This window comes from Zootermopsis nevadensis, unplaced genomic scaffold (genome assembly GCF_977971745.1).
Source record: "Zootermopsis nevadensis isolate Lab colony 2312 unplaced genomic scaffold, Znev_1.0 Znev_ptg000030l, whole genome shotgun sequence".
Taxonomy (NCBI): Eukaryota; Metazoa; Arthropoda; class Insecta; order Blattodea; family Termopsidae; genus Zootermopsis; species Zootermopsis nevadensis.
The window spans coordinates 12,086,117-12,106,227 of NW_028259162.1; the positions used below are offsets into that span (position 1 = coordinate 12,086,117).

General features: G+C 38.9%; 1 protein-coding gene across 1 annotated transcript in view; it reads right to left on the reverse strand.

Moving 5' to 3' along the window:
• Nucleotides 1-19,860, reverse strand: part of LOC110836834 (uncharacterized) — a 267,382-nt gene extending 247,522 nt beyond the window's left edge. Inside the window, exon 1 of the mRNA XM_022078473.2 lies at nt 18,739-19,860. The gene's annotated coding sequence lies outside the window, so the exon portion shown is untranslated. The remainder of the gene's footprint in view (nt 1-18,738) is intronic.
• Between the last annotated feature and the right edge of the window lie 251 nt (nt 19,861-20,111).

The following is a 20,111-nucleotide window of genomic DNA, read 5'->3' on the forward strand; positions in this document are numbered from 1 at the left end:
ATCTAGCTATAAAGGTACTATTTACAATCAAGCGTATATATCAGATGAAAATTACACACATTTAATTACTTTATATGCTTCAGATTACAATAACAGCTGAAAGAGGTGTCCTCCAATATTAAAGAACATTAATTCACACCCTCGTAACAAATTCTGTGACACTTTGAAAAGTTCACCTTCCATTTTTCTAGCCACTTTACGGATTTTGATGTGTAAAGCCTCCAAAGTACGTGACACTTCCCTAGACTTTCTGCTTCAATTTAACCCCCCCCCCCTCCAAAAAAAAGTCACAGATCCGCGAAACGTGACGACCACAGTCCACAACGGGCTACTCCACTGAGAAGTAGTCAGTACTAAATGTTCTGCCATATTTGTTACAGCATTCTCTCGCCCAAAATGTTCAAGGCCACTTCTCAACAAGAAATATGAGCCCAATGACAAATTTCTTGGACAATGTTCATCGGTTTAATTCTAATTAAAAATTGACGTTTCGGAGGCTGGAATCTGTACCGTCATCGGGTAATGCCTACTCTGCTGGGCCCAGTAGATAGATCTGATCCCTGTCTCCGGAAACAGACACACACATTCCAATCTCCGAAACGTCGATTTTTAATTAAAATTAGAGTGATGGATATGTCCAAGAACGCACAAATCTCACATACTTTCAAATTTTTAAAATATTTTCACAGGATTATCTGATAACACAAACCTGTACTAAATCACGGACATTAACTTAACACTTCTTATACCTACAGTAGTTTTTATGTTACCTCGTGACTAAGATCTTCATATTCTCCGTATCTTAATGCATCTTGTCTATATCCGATAAACAGATCGACTACTTTATCGATATATCAGTACATAATGAGACACAGTAGATCGTATAAAGAACTTCTTAAAATAACATTGTTACGAGACAGAGCATTAAGCCATAAATAGCCAATTACATGGAAACGAGCCTAATGGCGTTATTTAGGGACTTAAATCCTTATACCGGGTCAAGAGAAAATGGAAGATTTTATTTGCGATGAAAGACACACAGGTCTAGCCCTAATTTTAATGTGTTTGCGAATCTGCTTCATTTGGGCCTAATTTTTGTACATGGAGATACAAAGCTAATGATACCAGTACAGATGTACTGCTAGGTTAAAATTATTTCTGAGTTTAAATAAAAGATCACAACAGCCTGCTGGAAAAATATTTGACCCCCAAACAGTAAATCTCATAGAAATTCGTTCAGTATCTGTAGAGGTGAAACATGCAGATAAACATACGATATGCACTTTTAAAACAAAAATGCGTAATAAAACGGCATCAACCCCATACCCTATTTACTCAAGTAAATACAATACACAATGGGGGCACACCATCAGTTTGTTTTCCTTGAGCGAAACGTAATTAAACATCACTTTCATAGGCTACACAACCAAAAATCATTATCGAGACTAGTTTCCTTTGCAACTTGATCGGCTGCTTCGTCACCGCGAAGCCAAGAGCGCTCGTCAAGGCTGCGTGAAGATTATCTAAGTAACATTTCCTTGGTCGACTACAGCAATAACAAACACCTCAATAGTTATACGAGTAGGCCTGCGATGGTGATGTAGTATGTACGCACCGAACCAACACAGCAATCACACTGGATAACGAACCTTCTCCGTTATCGATCCTCGCGGGCAGACCAGAGTCGAACTTTCTTCAACACGCCTGCTAGTTGAGGGGTCTCCAAAAGCAGCAACATTAGGACATACTTGGCTTCCTATCAACAACCATCACCACCGCTATTAACAAGAAAGAAAGTGTATTCTCTTTAGAGTTCACTTTTCCAAACGCGTATTTTACCCCACATCACGAGCAGGGCAACCATGGTATCCAGGGTCCAGATCTCATTGCTGCAACAAAGTGGTTCATAAAAACGATGAAAAACGCGACGGACAGATAAACATGGACGGGCATATAACGTGTTCTTCGCTTGCGCTAAAGCGGAAAGAGTGAGATTTCAGGTTCTCACGGCGACGAGTGTGAAGATGACTGTTCTGGGGTGTTGTGATTTGTACTGTACCTGAAGCTGACCGACCGCCGTTTCAGAGAAGCTTAATGACGATCGCCCTGATGATGGAGGCAGTAAACACATCTGAAACGCTGGTTGGTCAGTTTCAGCCACACTACACAGCGCAATATCCCAGAACACTCATATCCACCCTTTAACAAAGTTGTGACGAGCTGAACAATTTCCAGTACAAAAGGAACATGTTAAGCTGGATTCACACTTGATCATTCTGCCGCAACGTAACAGCGAATGCGCATGTGCGGACTATGTTGCTGTGACATTATTTTCCTGTTTGGTTCGCGACGCACACAATCCACCACGCTGCTGTTCGTTTTCCAGCGAAAGACAAAGAAAGGATGTTTCTTTTACGCCACCACAACACATGTGGACGTGTTTTTGCGTGCGTTTCGCAGTTACGCAACTGCCAACAGTCGCGCCCAGTTCATAATAGTATTACTCTATTCTTCAGTTTCATACTCTTCCTGTACTGTAATTTTGCAATGGAGCAATTGCTAGCTAGCTGCCTGTAAAAACGACATTATCTTATCAGGAGCAGGGAACAATTTGTGAATCATCATTGCAAAGCCCATTTGCCCGACTGCCTCGTCTACACCTGAACCTCTGAATCCTTCGTTGTGTTACGATGTTATAATACAAGTATCGGCCCAGCTTTGCTTCTAATCAAAGCCTGTCACGTATTGCAAGTAGCTGTTGCAAAATTGCATGCTTCATGGCCACGGAAGGACCCCCCCCCCCCCCCCCAACTGGCGCATGACTTATAAACCACCGGTACAGCGTTGCCAGCTTTGTTATGCTGCCAGTTCTAAACAATCTTCACTCGCCTGGGATCTGTTGTTCGTGTTGCAACGTTGTACGAGATTTCGCTGTGACCTTGAATCATGCATTTTGGTGACTTCCTACAGTGCAGGCCTACAGCTGGTATCTGAACCTCAGATCTCTCAAATACGAGCCACATATGCTATTCGCGAAACACGATTAATCAATATCACAGCACAATTCCATCGCTCACAGCTTGCCTTCTTTTCCCCAAGCGTTCCGCCATTCGGTTGGAAACATTCCCTCGCATTATTAAACAGACGCACATGCATACACAGAAGAAGGTAACGTGCAGGTAAGGTGATGCGGTAATGACCCTTGAATTCGAGAGGTACTCAGCTCGAATCTCCACCGCAATAACAATTAATCTTGTAGTTAACTGGTGTACTCAGTCCCTGCAAGCGGATTCTGAGGAAAACGTTAAAAAATTCACGACCAACATCCTCGCCAGTCCCTTTCATTTCATCGCAAACTACAAAATATTCTCTCCTCATTTGATTCAAAACCTCTGAGGATGACACTGGATTGTTAAATAATCCATAAACTAACCGTACGATTCTCAGTGAGAACAATTATTATTTCTTTAAACAGATGATCCTTATAATGGTGAAACGTTGTGTTTTGTTTGCGGTAAGGACTGAGTTCTTAATTATGAAGAATGAAAAATATTCAAACAAATCTGGATAGATAAAAAGTTGTGGTGTCCCCTAAAACGTCTCTGAAGGTCCTAAGACTATAAACATGGCTAACAATCTGATGACCGGGGTTCAATCCCCGACGGGGGCAGAGGATATTTCCTCTAGCCTCTGCAGTCCAGGCCGGTTCTGGGGGCCACCGAACCTCCTATCCGGGGATAAAGTGCGGCCGGGTCGTGACACTGACCACTCACCCCATCTAGTGCCGAGGTCAAGAATGAGTAGGAGCTATAATGCCTACATGGCGTATAGTGGGGCAACTTTACTATAATTTTACTTTACTTTTAACAAACTGCTTCAGACCCAGATGGTGCTGACCCGAATTTTAAAGACGCATGACAAACACGAGACTCAGCACAATATAAAAACCAAACAGAGTTCCAACTCAACGAGATTTTCCTGCCCAACAATAATATATTTTCAAAAACGGATGCAAAGAATTCAGGCTCATGGAGCAGCATAAAAAGTGAGTCTTTGTTGTACAAATTACTTCTCTTTGTAATTCTGTTACAGCTCTTTCAAAGACTGTTACAATGTGGCTCTTTAAACAAGTCTCTGCGATCCCCAAAACAACGTATTGCATATCTGGTTAGACTTTCTTGTTAGTAGCCGTCACACATTGCATGCTTCAAGGTCACAGCGAAATCTCGTACAACGTTGCAACACGAACGGATCCCAGGCGAGTGAAGACAGTTTAGAACTGGCAGCATAGCAAAGCTGGCAACGCTGTACTGGTGACTTATGGCCGCGTGGTAAGAGGTGAGGTCATTCTGCGCTTTAAAGCATGAAATTTGGTGACGATTTCTAGTTTTTGAAACAGTTAACACGAAAAGAACAACATATCTCTTCATAAGCTGGCCTCCCTTTTGCAACACGTGCCAAACTTACAATTAATGAAAGGAACCAAGATCTAGTGACCCTCAAAAATTCAAGGCGTTTACAGTGAATACAGAAAGGCTAAATTCGTAATTGTGGTGAGGGTAGTTTATTCTGAGGGTTGTAACAATTTTATTCAGTGCCTCAACGTGAATGCTATTCTGCGTTTGTTGCCAATTCATAATCCATCCAAGTTAATCAATTATTCTCACACAACTATCCAATAATATAAAAATAAAACCAGTCGATTGCATGTTTACATCCGAAACAAAGCACGACTTTCGTGACGTTTGTAATCTTGAACAACAAAAGTAAAAATAAAACACTTCAAAGCGAAACGTGTAATCGACAAGGTATGAAACTATACTTCGTTCACGATTGCTTCGTAATGAACGTAACAAACACATGCGAGACAAGCGGTGATAAAATGCTGAAGAATTTCCCGGAAGTGCGGTCTCACGCGATGTTGCAGCCTATTATATCAGAACATGCGTTCAGCGGTTTATTTATTTATTTATTTGCAGTTTATTTAACGAACTCAGTCTATGTAGCGTCCAATGAGAGGATGACAGAACAATGAATTGGAAAGTGTATGCAAGGAAGCGGTCGTAGCCTAATTTGAGGTACTACACCTGAATTTGCCTAGAAGGACTCAGGAAACCCACTAGAAATCTCACTCAGGGTAGCCGGTCTCTGGGCCGATAATTGAACACGGGAACTCCCGAATACGCAACAGAAGTATCGAGTAAGAAATCTGACTGTCCCGTCTTCTTCGTTATTCACGAAGACATCTAACAGTTCAACCGTAAATTGAGTCGATATGAAGGTGTTTGTTAATGCAACACCAACGTGGTTCAATTCGGCGCAAAATACAATTCGCTACTTGTTTTTATTCTCCATTGCGTAAACAATTCGTCGCATTGTTTTAAGACGTGCAATGCTCATGTAGTTATGACGTCTCTTTACTCTACACGTCAGTTACAGTCCTAATCAGAAGTTAACCCTGGGATCTCCATCGCGTATTAGTGGGCAGGCCGCCGGATCTGACCCAGACTGTCTGGTAGCGTTTGGGGGGGGGGGGGGGGGGGAATCCTTGTCCCTGCGAGAATCGAACCCCGGCCAGGCAACCCAACAGCCTCTTTACTAAACCGACTTTGCTATCCAGACTCCTCACTCTAAAATGCATTTTTAACTTAAAGCCTAGTTCAATTAGCATAGAAAATTGCACGATTTCATACTAAATCCTGAAAGAAAGAAAAACATTTAAAAACGAAGTTTATCGAAATAATATTCAATAATTCAGACCGTACCTCACAGAAAACACAGCACTACTCCATCACAAAGACCAACTTGTTAATCCTGTTTAGGGAGATAATCGCTGTTGACAGTGAGAATAGAATGAAATCCACAAATACAAAACGCACAGTTACTGACTTAATGCAGGTGATATATATATATACAGTTTCCACTGGGCTTTAAACGGTTAAGCTTGTTAAATGCGCGATACAGACAATCACAGAGGCCGCGTGGTTGCATCTTTCGAACACCTGAGACCACGGATTCGAACGGACCCAGACGTATCCGAACGTTGTTTTATTTTGTGTACGCAGTGACAGGCCGATTCTCCAACCTAGGAATTCTACATGTCTGTAACGATTCACTATTTCTGGATTAATTTTTAATCTAAACAGCCGAAAGAATCTAATCGTACGCACTAAAACAAACAAATTAAACTGTCAACGAAAGTTTCTTCTCGAACAGAGACTTTTGAACGCTGCGGCCAAATAAAAGATTAAGTTTAAAAAGTTAATTTACAACCACTCGTTGCGTGACAAACTCCGATGAACTTGTAATAGTTTCTTTCTGAAAGAAAGATTAAATACTCATCCAGCCAAATGCATTAAATGAAATGGATCTTACCTATTGCGTACGGTGTCTGCTGATTTGTTTAAACAATAAAGTTGCAGGTTTAAATAATTAACAACCTACGTTTTCGACAGGAAAAAATAAAACACTATACACGTAGAGACCTAAATATAACCCGTAAATAAATTCTCACTAATAATTTATCATTTGTCTGCGAACTGTTTACGCCTCATGCAATTACAGCAATTTCTTCCTACCTCAATGCTTTTCGTATGTCATACGTACTAAACGATGTATCGATCCGTGTCTGGGCCGCGCGTGTCTGCTTACTTTCCAGACTAATTTAAAGTTCGTCAACCCTTCTCATGGCACAAACTATATACAAAACAATCGTATAGAATTAATGTAGGCATTATCCAACAACTTGATTTCAGCGCATCACAATGGGATCCCGATTTCAGAAAACACCTCGGTCCTTACCTTTCTTTCGTGAAGGAAACGTGGTAAAAGTTGCCAACTCAAAAGCGCATTTACATTTTCAAGTGTCGTAACGATATACATGGAGTATGGAACGTGTTCGATATTAAAGCTTAGTTTTGTTCTGGGTCAGTATACCGTAGTCTATGGGCCACCTGAAATAGGTGTCAGTCACAGATGAAATATCACACAAAACTTGCCGGGGAACGCAGGTCCACAATCTTTACACAAGAGTACAGTAATTATGACCTTGGTGGTCAACAACAGGACCATCAGGGCAAATAACGAAAGACAAATTTCATATTCGAATTTTTTCTGATAGCAGCCTATCGAAATATTTGAATTAATTGCTGAAGTCAAAAATATCTCAAAAACTGTAGTGGAAAGAATGTGGAATAAATCAAAAGTGACGTATTTAGGGCATACGAAATATGTGTAGTATTACAAGTGCGTGCTGAAAAGTAATGTATCCATTCCTTCTAAGAAACAAACCCATCTAACAGTGTCGACTGAACTGCGCTAATTCAATATGACTTTCGTGCACTTTTATGCCAAGTTTCATAATTCTAACACCAGATGTCTGCGAATTATAACCGTAAAAATGGCGTGGTGTAAAGAATGCGGAATAAGGAGTGTGTACTGATTGAATTCTTGAATTCAGAAAAGTGAAATGTAAGAGGACGGACATTTGTTGGCAACCACTGTTACGACACATGAAAGCGACGAACTAACTGCGGACGAGAGCCGGGTGAATGATTTCGAACGTAAACACAACGGCTCGCGAGCACCAAAGTTCAAAACCGACCCTTCTTGTGGCAAAAGTCATGTGCATTGCTTTCTGGGATGTTAACTGTGTTGTACATTTAGAATCAATTCCTACTCGCGCCACTATTAACTCTGAGCGCTGCGGAGAAAAGCTGGGAAAAAAAAAAACAACTGAAAGAGTTCGTCCTGACATCCAGCCCGTAGGTCTCTTACAGAAAAATGCAATTCGTCTGCCATCACAGTCTCCTGGTCTAGATTCCGCGCTTAGATTCAACGACGCCTCAACCCCCCCCCCCCCCCCCCCCAATTCCCATCACAAAGCACGAGTTCCAGCCGCTATGTAATAACGTTGGATGACATTACTTTTGATTCAAGTTACGCCTACAGACCTTACAGTCGAGGGACAAAAGCGCGTTTATGACGGCCCAGGTATTACGAAATGGAAGTTGTCTAGTCTACGTGGAAAAACAATCATGATAAATAACCGCCACACATGGCACGCGACTAACAAGAACACTACAGATAATGGAAACATCAGCAAATAGTAATTTGTCAATGAATATTTTCTCTTCTCATATCACATGTCTCTGCATTAGAGCCACGCCTCAAGACTTCCACCAATATTTAAAAAAAACGTACTCGCGATGTTTGCTTGGAACATTGGAAAAATAGGCTTGTTTAGACTGTGGGGTTATAGGTTTTCTATAGCCATCTACAGCTGACAGAAATTTGGGATTCCAATTAGGACTCTGCTACACGTTTACAAAGAAAAAATAAATCACGATACTCAGAGGCTATGTACTGAACATTATACCTTTTTACCTAATAGCACACGATTAGATTCTTACGTGTTTTCCAATTTCCCACGACACCAACTTACTTCAACTGCAGGATGTTTGCATCCGTTCATATCACATTAACCTTTAACATAAAGTGACAGTCATTTGAGATTACACGCAATATCTGAACACATTAATGTAGATGGTAAAGCCTCCAGAAAACGTTCTATTTAAATTACTGCAACAGTTACGTCTATATAAATAAATTTATTCTGTACCACATCATCCACTTTAAGAAGTAACACTTGTGTTTTGCTATTGTTTTATAACCAACTAAAAATATATACAATGAACCTAACAAAAGTTGCATTATTATTAATATTTTCAATTCTTTTAACGAAGAAATTAAACTAAATGAAATGTCACGAGATGTTGAATGGAAGAATGCCCGAATTCAAGGTATTACCTCTTGACATCACCGTCAACATAGCGGGACCAGCTGAGATTTAAAAAGTGTACTTTCAAATATACTTAATAAGGAGTTCGAAAATATACCACGACATTTCTTATAAAGACCTACAGAAAATGCTATTAATATTAACTCCCTCACAATCAGGTAACTACCTTAGTTTCTGGCCTTGATAGAAATTCCAACGAGAAATGTACTATAAATTCTTTACTCTAATTTGATTACATCAGCAGGTTCATAGTAAAATTCTGTTTCGAAAAATTAAACGCTCATCATGAAAACCCATCATTTGAGCCTAACCTGAGACTTTTCTATCCACTTCACGTCTCCAAAACGCATACCTCTACGCACCAATTTAAAGTGATTAACCGATTGAAGCTAAAGCTCATTTAAATAATGCTTATGAATTCGGTCCGTACCGCAAAGAGAACACCACATTTCAACATTACAAACATCAGATGGGTAATCATACTGAAGCAAATACTCTCTGTTTACAGTGAGAATCATAAGAAACCCATAAACAAAAAATGAAGATTTAATTGTTGAAGCAGGTGGTATACATATACCACTGAGTTAATTAAATATAAAAACAAGAATATTTTTCGTATCCGGTATACGATCTCCACGTTGATATTGAATAAACCAGTAATGTTAAGGACTGACATCCAGTATTAGACTACTTTCAATCGCCTTTCATTAAAACAGCTAAAAATTATTAAAGAGTGGAAACATACAGAGATCCACTTTCATAAGACCGCCACCGAACATGAATTGTACAACTGGCATTCGGGAGAGAATTCAACGTCAGATTATCAAGCTCAGCGAGATGTTCGCAATGCAAACATGTACGATCATGCCTCTCCTCGACGGGCCTTTTCGAATCAGACGCAGGTGTGAAAGTATTTGTCACACACTGTGGACACAAATTTGTCTGTTTACAGCGCACAGGAAAAGTGACGAGGGAAAAAAAACAACTTGTTTTTTTTTAAACGATAGCAAATACACCTAAATGTCAATACGTGATTTTTGTAAGCTACACACCATACGTTAAATCTGCGATATAACATCAGCTGGTTAATAGTACTCGTAGTTCCAGAATGTAATTACCCACAAATAATATAAACTGCAGTGTCTTAGGAACGATATATTTAAATTTCGTAATTTCGTTACTAACTTGCTTTATAAAAATAATTTAGCCAAGTTCCTTAGCTGTCATGGGGTTGGAATACAATGAGCTTTAAGTGCGAAAGAAAAGAACGAATATGATCATCATCAACCGCCATGTTCCGATGCCTTGGTTGAGAAATTGGCAATCTTTCAGCTCGTTAAGAAATTCCTTGCGTTTAATTAATCCTAGGGTTGACAAAAGAACGCCACTGGTTTCTGTTTTGAGCCAGACCAATCCAATTCAGTGAGATTTCTGGTTCTCACGGCGATAAGACGACATTCATCTAAGCTGATGTGCCGTGTAGCCTCGCAAAAACTGCATACTCATCGACTAGATGATGGAAGCAGTAGGCACCTCTGAAAATTCGGTCACTTTCTATACGGCGCAACAACCCAGAAGAAATAAAACATCAATTCACATCTTCATAACCATCTTCTCAAATACTAGCACGCATTTACAACTAGATTTCCCTATTCCCTGCGAATATTCCAAACAAAATATTTACACACGACTATTGTTCTAAACGTCTCGTCCTACTTTTCTCGTGTCTACGCATATTACAGAGAATAAATTACGAAGTTAACCATTATGTGACCTATAACAGAATAATGATGTGTGTTCTTCCCCAGTAAGAACTATTTCCATACGTTTGGGCATTAAACTTCCAGTGGACTTTCAAACACAGCAGGTCCCATATACGAGACATGGCTTCAACGTTTCCACGATGTCATCGGAGTGATACGCCTAACGTATGTATACACATCACGAAGTGTAGTAGTTTAAACAAAGGTCATGCGATGAATAGGCCATCGAAAAACTCCTGTCCAAGACAGGAATAGAACGTAACTTGAAGTGACGCAAAATAATTAATGAACTTATAAATAGGAAAGCTGGAAAATGAGAATTAGCCATAATCGCATTGTCCACTACACATCCAGAAGACAGCCATCTTAATTGAGTATTACTGTTTACTGCGTGCGGACACGAAAATGGCTCACGGTGAGATCAAACCGGAAAGCGCGAGTCTGATTGGAATTACTACAGATGTTGCGCTAAAGCAGTCATTCCGTATTTAACGTGGATTGTTTATAAATCGAAATGTGCAACGCACAAGATTAATCCATTTACGGCAAGCTTTCATGAAGGTGAGCCTACTGTCTTGTATGGTTGTAAAACATGGTATCTTACCTTGAAGGAAGAACGTAGATTACAAGTGTTTGAAAACAAGGTGCTCAGGAAGATATCTGAGCCTACGAGGGATTAAATAAGTGGGAAATTTGGAATATAGCACGAGGAGCTGAGTGAATTGTACAGGTCACCTAGCATAGAGAGGATAGTGAAATATAGGAGGCTCCAATGGGCTTAAACGTAGCACGCACGGGGTTGGGTGGTAAACATACAGAATTTTGGTGGGAAATCCTTCTGGAAAACGACCACTGGGCAGACCAAGAAGGAGATGGGAGGTTAACATCAAGATGGATCTTAGGGAGGTGGGCTGTGAGGATGGCGGGCTTTGGCGTTGTCGGTGTAGGACCTACGGGTTCTGCTACCAGGGAGTTAGTTCGTTATCTATATGGCTTTAGGTCCACAGTCCATTTTTGGCAAATTTGCATTTTGTATAAAATAAACCCGTTTTCACCATGAACCTCATCGTCTTTCGGTCTACACATATTCCTTACCATTCTGTTGCCTGTAATCTACCAGAGTAAGGGACCATGTCCAAGTCACATTATGGCATTATGGAACCTAATAATCACATTTTCGTAACATACAATTTCTTCCACACAAAAGCCAGGCACATAAATACTAGAATCTGACACTGAAATTGGCAAGAAGCAGAAATGCCAAACACTGATTCTGAATTCAGTATGGGCGACGTTAAGATAGAAATTTTTAATATAGAAAATATGTCTATACCAAATTCGGGTTAATACTGGTCAAAACAGATTCGATTTTGCGATTCCTTCAAAGGCTGATGGCGCTTCTTTATTAATTTCATAAACACAACTTTCGAATTCATCGGCATTCTTTTGCCTACGGTGTTTTCTTTTCAACCTAAAACTTACATTAATTATAAAAACCATAGAATGGTTGCTAAGCAGACGTGAATATGACAAAACATTGGTATATTATACAAACAAAGCTTTAGATCGGTCACGATGATTATCCTTCAATGAAAAGTAACCTAATATCTAGAATGTTTTTGTTGAAGTGATGACGTAAAGTTGGCCAGCGGCATGGACGGCAAGCGTATGTTCCTACTGCACGAATCTGCTCAGCCTTCAAGCCACGTAACCTTTAGACAAGATGGCTAGTGTCCGCAGGACAAACAGATCAACATTAAACGTACTACAGTTTGTGTTTCTGGTTTTTAATTCAAGTCCCTATTTAACATACTTGAACTCAATCTCAGGTCAATTATTCTTTTTATTTTATAACGTTTATGTCGTGTTACTACTCGCCAACATCACATTTTAAGACTTCATTACTACACGTAATTCTTCGTATCAGTTATAAACTGATACGAAGAATTACTTTGAAGTGAAGGCCTGAGTATCAATTAATAAGACTCTTTCGTCCCTTTACGAAAATAATTTGATAACAACTGATAACGGGTTAATAGAGTTTCCTAACCCCGCGCGTTTTTCAGTCAGTAACTGTTTATTTATTTAAATATTTCGAAAAAATGCACATTATTTATTGTGCTAATGAAAAAACGATAAAACCAGCTGTATCATATACCCCTTGAGAAGCGTAAATGTGACGTGCACATAAAAATATTTAAACTGCTTCTTAAGTAAATTACAGTAATCAATTCAGAACTACACTGCCGTTAACGCAAAGCCTGCACTTTCGTCTACCTGCATTTCAAATACGCCATAAAAATAATGACTGCAACAAACTAATCCTACAATGAAGATTGACTGAATATTTTTATGTAGGTAAGAATTTACAGGGCAAACATAAATTAAATTAAATTAATTCAATTTGTATCTTATATTCGTCATGTTTGTGTTTGATTAAATATATTTATTTTGTACAGTCTATACACAAACGTTTGAAGTTTATTGGTGTTGTAAAAATTATATAATATTAAAACATTTTGTTGTGTAAAATATTATATTAGCGCTCTTAATCGTAAGATTAAGAGCGCTAATATAATATAAACTTCAAACGTTTGTGTATAGACTGTACAAAATAAATATAAATTAATTCAATTAATTTATTTGCGTGTTTGCCAACAGCAAGAAGCCAATAACAGGCAAACACTGATAATACATACAATAATAGTGAAATAATAATGAAAAATAGTACACAAACAGATTAACTAAACTTATACATGTACAGTATTAAATGTAACTGCCAAGTACAGGCAAACCCAAAATAGAAACAATATTAACGCAGAGCAAAAAATGAAGAAATATAAATAAAAACAAATAATCCACCTAGGGAATACTAATATAATTGTAAAACGTTAAAGAATATAAAAAACAGATAACGAAGCTAGATCATCTACCAAGACAACCTATCTAGATCATTTCCCTTGTTGAGAACGTGCGCTCAAGGGAGACAATGTTTATTCTAAATACGTTTTCCAGACCCCACTATCGGACACTTAAATTCAGTTCTCATCCTGAGAGATTTCAGCACAATAAATAACAGAGTTTTACTGTGAGAGTACCGTTAATCACTGAACCTCTCAGGCGGCAGGGTCGGACGCTCTTCCCGACAATTCGACGCGCAGAGATTCGGACTGCTAGCTGAACCGACAAACATACAGCGTAAACAAACGAAAAACAGCTCAGCTACCCGATTACAGCAGACGCTGTAAAAATGGAAAATCTATACAATTATATGTGTACTTTCACTGTACCATACGCCAATTATAGAGCCATGTAGTGGAACGAACAATATTTCTCGACTTTCCAATATCTTCTGCTGTTCTGTGAACGTACTTCGCCTTGTAAGGGAAGCCAAGCCTCGTCGGAAAATAAAATCAAGCCACAGTCGTTTTCACCATCATGAAAGGCCGAAACGATCCAACTCCAAAATCACTGTTAGTAAAATCAAGTTCTGTATTAAATAATTTCAGTTTCAGAGGTTACAAAACCTCTAAAAAAAATTAAGCAGTTCATGACGATTTTTGAAAATCTCAGTCTCTCATGCGATGCATGTGAGGGACTTCCGGGAGCAACGTTCAAACCTAGCACCAAAATCAACCAGTTTCTCTTCACTGAGCATTCGAAGTTTCGATACCTTTCCTTCTGCCCGGTAAAAATCGTGTTAATCACACTGCATCATCCTGAAATTAACGCTAACGTTTCTTCTAAAAGCACCTTTCAGTAGTGGGAGTACTTGCAATTAAGATTCGGCCGGTCCGTGACACGAAAGCTCCTTCGCGGAATCTGTTCTACGACTTCGAAACGCCCTCATTACATTATTAACCATCAAAAGTGTTATTCGTTACTGCATCAACGGATTAAAAATAATATTTCTCTTGCTACAGCAATGTCGTGTAAAAAATAATTCCGAGCTCCAAATTACGAGACACAGAAGCGGGTACATAGGCAAAACTCCTTACAAGCAGACAGCTGTGGCGATTTTGGCATTGCTGACAAAATTCTATACATGGCAAAGTTCCCACTACGCCATTGGCACAATGAAAAGGTCATTATCAAGGAGCTAACACGTGATGACGTTTGACAATCTGAACATACAATAGAACTGTTTCTTAGCACCCTCAGCCAGCTTAATAATTATTCACTGAAAAACAACCTGGGATATGTAAAATACAGTATTCGTAAAGGATAGGCAAAGAATTAAACAATAAAATTATTTTAAAATAGGCAACATGGAGTGACCAGTCTTCTTAAGAATATAATATTCTCTATTTCGTAAATTAATTCACAAGCCTCATTTCTGTGACAGACGGATACGAATCGTTACGAGGTTAGAAGTGCTCTATTCCCTCATTCGAAGCGACAGAATCGAAAGCTAGGGCTTAGTTGTCAACGATTATTAATTACAAAATTGATAAAAGTACGTACAAGATGGGGAAGGGGTGATAGGACAACTATTTACTTGTTTCTGCACGTTATCGTGGTTCCTATTTGCAGAGATTCAACGCAAGTAGCTACGTCAGTTGATAAAATGTCCGCTATTATTTTTAGTGTATGGCATACGACAAGAATACTCATAATAGCTGTTACCCAAAATTACGATGTTAAAAAGAAATACAAAATTATACTGGGGCGAACATAATTTACACTTTAGTTTTGTTTAAAATAATGAACACGTAAACAACAGATAAATTAATGCCTGGATACAATATCAAAAACGCCAGAATTAATATAGGCCAAACCATGTAATCTAAAATGCAAAAGGGACCCCACGGACAAACGCGGCTACGAACTCTGAACACAACGATGTACAATTAACTAAAACACGTGAAAATTAAAGACGTACACGTACCTAAAACATTTCTGTCCGTAAAGAAACTTCAACACCAGAATACAAATTACTTCTACATAGAAAAAGGTTCTTGTACGTTGAACACGACATGCAAATTATTAAGCTTTTACTTTAAAATTAATTTAATAAGTCTATATACCAAACGCTGCTACACTGTAAGCTACGCAAATAAATAATTATCGTCCTTGGAAAACATTCCACAAACAGAACCCTGCAGTTGGCGGAATCGGTTAGCCGCTGCGCTGACAGTAACACTGACCTTCTCCTTAATTCGCGTAATAATTCACCTAGTGATAACAAATTAACCTACTTAAATGCCTGTACAAATTCAAGGCATGCCAGATCTACGTGAGAATTATATTCGTTGTCATTTCACGTTCCCAAAATAACCTAGAATGTCTCACGAAAGGAGGGTCTTGTGGCTTGCATGTCAATACAAATTTTATATCATCACTATTACACATTCTCAGAACTTATTACAATCTCAGTTTTTGTAGTGGCATTCACCCTAGGAAACTGAGCAATGCCTGGCAGCATCATCCTATAAATATCGATATTTGGAAATGAACAAGTCATGTAGCGTCACTACAACTACATTAGTTCTTGTATCAACTGGTTTATAGTTCATCCAATTCGCCAGGTTGATGTAGAGTGTTGGGCGTCTGTTCCAGTCTTCCATGAATTTGCAGTCTGTCGATGCCTCCCACAGCGCGTGTCAATGGTGCGGTATAATATCAACAAATTTGGCCATCGCTCTTTTACTGATTGCAGTTGAGTAACCTCTGTGCAGAAACCGTATTCTATGATAAATTCCGCGGGCAGAGGAGAGGAATATGGGCCTACTGTCATCTAAGTACGTTACATCAAAACGCCCAGAATGCTATCTTATAATTTCGTACCAGTCTGTCACGTAAACTTCATATACGTCGACGTATTTCTTGCGAAAAGAAAAACAAAGTGCAAAAAAAAAATACAACTTTCGCATTAAACATCACTTGTTTCATGATGTAACTTAAATTTAATCGGTATTTAAAATCGCTATTTTCTTAAAGACAGTTCTAAACCATTCTTTATTCTGTTTTACGAACGAAAACCTAAATCAATGCACAACGGCATTTAAATGTAAACATGACCCCAATAACCGTGCGCGGGATGAAAAATAACTTCTTACTCACTTTGAACAGCCGTCAATAAAGATCTTTGGTATCTAAGATCAGTAACACATTCTGTTTACTGATTATGAACCGCACTGTACACATAGGTAATTGCAGCACGTGAAGAACACACGGGGTATGGACGCCATTTTGTTCATTAAAGACAGTCCAACGATTTGTTCAGTTGGTTTCACGTTGAACTGAATCATTATTTCCACGCCTTTTTTGTAAACTACACGATACCGGAAGGATGTTTTTCAGTATGTCCTAACATCAAAAACTCACAAAAATTGTTTTATATGGGACCTGAACCGAAGGAGTCACAAATCGATGCGATAAAGCTCAGCAGACCAGACACAACTGCCGTTCCAAAAATCTCCAGTTAAATAAAAATTACGTACCTTTTACTAAGTTAGATCCACAAAGCTAATGACATCTTTTAGAAAGACAAATCACTACTTTTTATTGTCGTAGAAAATTAGCGATATGTAATTTGCTGTTCAAGCCAATGTGAATCCTTCATTTTTAATACACGTATGGCTTTTTTTGAGACAACTCAATATGCCGAGTGAAAAGTAACTTACAATGTTCGCTATTTCTACACCTACAGTCTTGTAAAGGAATTCCACACAAAAATTAACAAGACAAAGACTTGGTTCAAATGTCGGCCCGGAAACTGCGCTTCCTGACCGAGGTTCTTCATGGCTTTCCTTAGTCCCACCATGAAACTTCCGTGATAGTAAGTAAAATTAAGCTACGACCACTTCCTTCCACATCCTTTCCAATTCATTATTCACTATCACACTCTTGTTCGATGCTATAAAGTCTGAGCTACTGAAAAACGTCGTTAAATAAACTATAAATTAATAACGTGGCAAAATGGCAACTGATAACGAACGCGCAAATTACTTTCAAATTAAAGAAATCAAATTTGAAACGGCTTCTTAAACAGTTCAAGATGTGGTCAGGAAATGTTTTAATTTCAGAACAGTCGTTAACGTGATCCACATAAAAAGATACATAATTCTGTGAAGAAAGCAATTCGGTCAGAGCCCTGTCACGTACCATGTGGATTTTTCATTGCCTTTTAACTAACAAAAATTAAAAACTTTCCGAAGTATGGATAATGGGATTTATAAATTAAATCAAAACTTCTTTTCCGAGGTCAATTACTGACTTTGGTACATGCCTTTAGTACGTCTCTTAAGGACAAATAGGGTCTATTAAACCCAGCAAATCTCCATCATTTGAATTTTTTCTTCTACAAATACGCTATAAATATAGGCCTACATAACTTTAATTGAACGGATGGGCTTGTCTCCTGAAGAAACAGCTAAATGCAAACGTTTAGTCTTCTACTTAACAATGGGTATGCTAACACAAAGAAGACAGGTCCCTAAAACTCAAAACGTAAATTATAAAAACACGTGATACGGATAAACAATTAGAAATTCTGAAAAATGGATTGCTCGCAGGGAAAAATTAAATAATGGTCACAAAATTTAAAAAGAGGCCTGCCGTTATTTTGAAAACAGGACACGTTATAAAACTGCATTGGTTCTGCTTATCCATAACATTGACACCATGAACATTCAAAACAACCAAATTCCCATTTACAAAGTCTTCGGGTCTAACAAATCTGCGTGTCAATATTCGTCACAAAGCATACGACCAAATAAACCAATTGCCTCTATTTATAAAGTGTCACGAAAGGTATTCACAATCCAATTTCGTCACCCCACAGACTTTAATTCTGTATGTCGACGCAAAACCTCGCATCGAGGTGCAATACCCGAATAATGATTTCAAAGCAGGGAGCAAGAAGGTAAAAACGAAACAGTGAATTCCGATGCTACGCGATTACAGCAGTTCGTGATAACATTGAATTGTTACAGAATAAATAACTGCTCCCCAGGGGCCATAGTTTCCCCAGAGGCATTTTATATTTATAGAAAATACAGTTTTGAAGCGACTTATTAATTTGCAAAACACTCATAAAGCACTTGCCCATTCCACGTTTACATTTCTGGATCTCTTACTGGACAAAATAATCTGTATTAATCAGGTTGGCACTGTTCCTCTTACACATTTTGTTCTCAAATACGTAATTTGTTATCAATCAGTAATGCTCACCTGTTACTGCGAAAATGTTATCCTGTCATCCCACTGATGTTATGCCGAAAACAACGAAATCCTCAACAGCGTCTACAGGTTACCAAAAGCAACAATGACGAAACACTCAAAACACATTCACAGAGTTAACTAACACAACACTTCTCACTTGTTTCTTACGCAAAACACTGTTGACTTGGCATCTCAAAATGGCTCCAGAAACTGATGAGTAATGCAGAGGAGATTTAATGCAATGCACAAAATACTGCACAGTTCAGCGCTACATAAAACCTACAGCGGGGAAGTGATTAACTTCACAAGACCTAAGCATACGTGGCAGTTTCTTCGAAATGGGCCTTCAACAAGAAAGGAAACATTTACACACGACAGAAAACTACTGGATGAAAATTAAACACGCCATGCTCTGCGATTCTCAAAGTCCCGAATGAAACAATGGTCCTTCTTGAAGGTTCTTCTTAATAATTTCACGTCACAGCTACGTAAAGTTTTGCGGACCATTAGAATCTAAATACATTCTGTTATCTGTAGTTTTATTTTTGTATAGATACGTCTCAGGAAGCTGAAGCAGCCAATACACTATATCAAATATAAGATACACGAGTTTTATATTCGACTACGTCGTTGGGGGAGATGGGAAGGCTCATTCACACGATACGTAGTAAATATAATCACGCCAGCTGGTCTTCTCATTCGAGTCAGCACTTCTATTACAATAACACCAACACAAAAACTTTCATGGCTATAAACCAAACACACAGCCCGTTTTGAACAGATTTGTCACACCAGCCGCCACCGATCATTGTTCACCAAATCCAAATTGAACAATACACGCAGGCGCCATTAGCGGAAGAAACATACACGAAAGCAGCTATTAGCGCAGATACCTTCTTCCCTACCCTCGACGGCCGGGGCACACACACGTCCAGTCTGTCCTGAAGAATGGATACTTTCCAGTTACACCATCCGAAAGGCAGAATCCGAAGTATGAACAACACAGTAACACTTTCCGCTGATGAAGTACTTAGAAAATCTCAGCTGAAGACGTTCACAGTAGCAGTTAATAATACGAAGGATGTGTTTCGCGTTACACGAAAAACTTAACTAAGCGACTTATCCGTACTTCTCGCTCTATCGGAATGGTAGGGCCAAGCAGGAGAAACTCGCCGTGACAAAGGCGCAGCGCAGGGGGGGAAGTGAAATCAGCTCTCAACAGCTTCACGTGCTATGAACCTGCTGCGATGGTAGGAACGAACAGACATATCTACCAGCAAGTCACGTGCCTGCTTGATGCGAATTCCAGAACAAATGTTGATATTATTTAACAACTCCTATGAGATTTCATTGAAATGGACAGGGAACTTCCTCCTGATGAT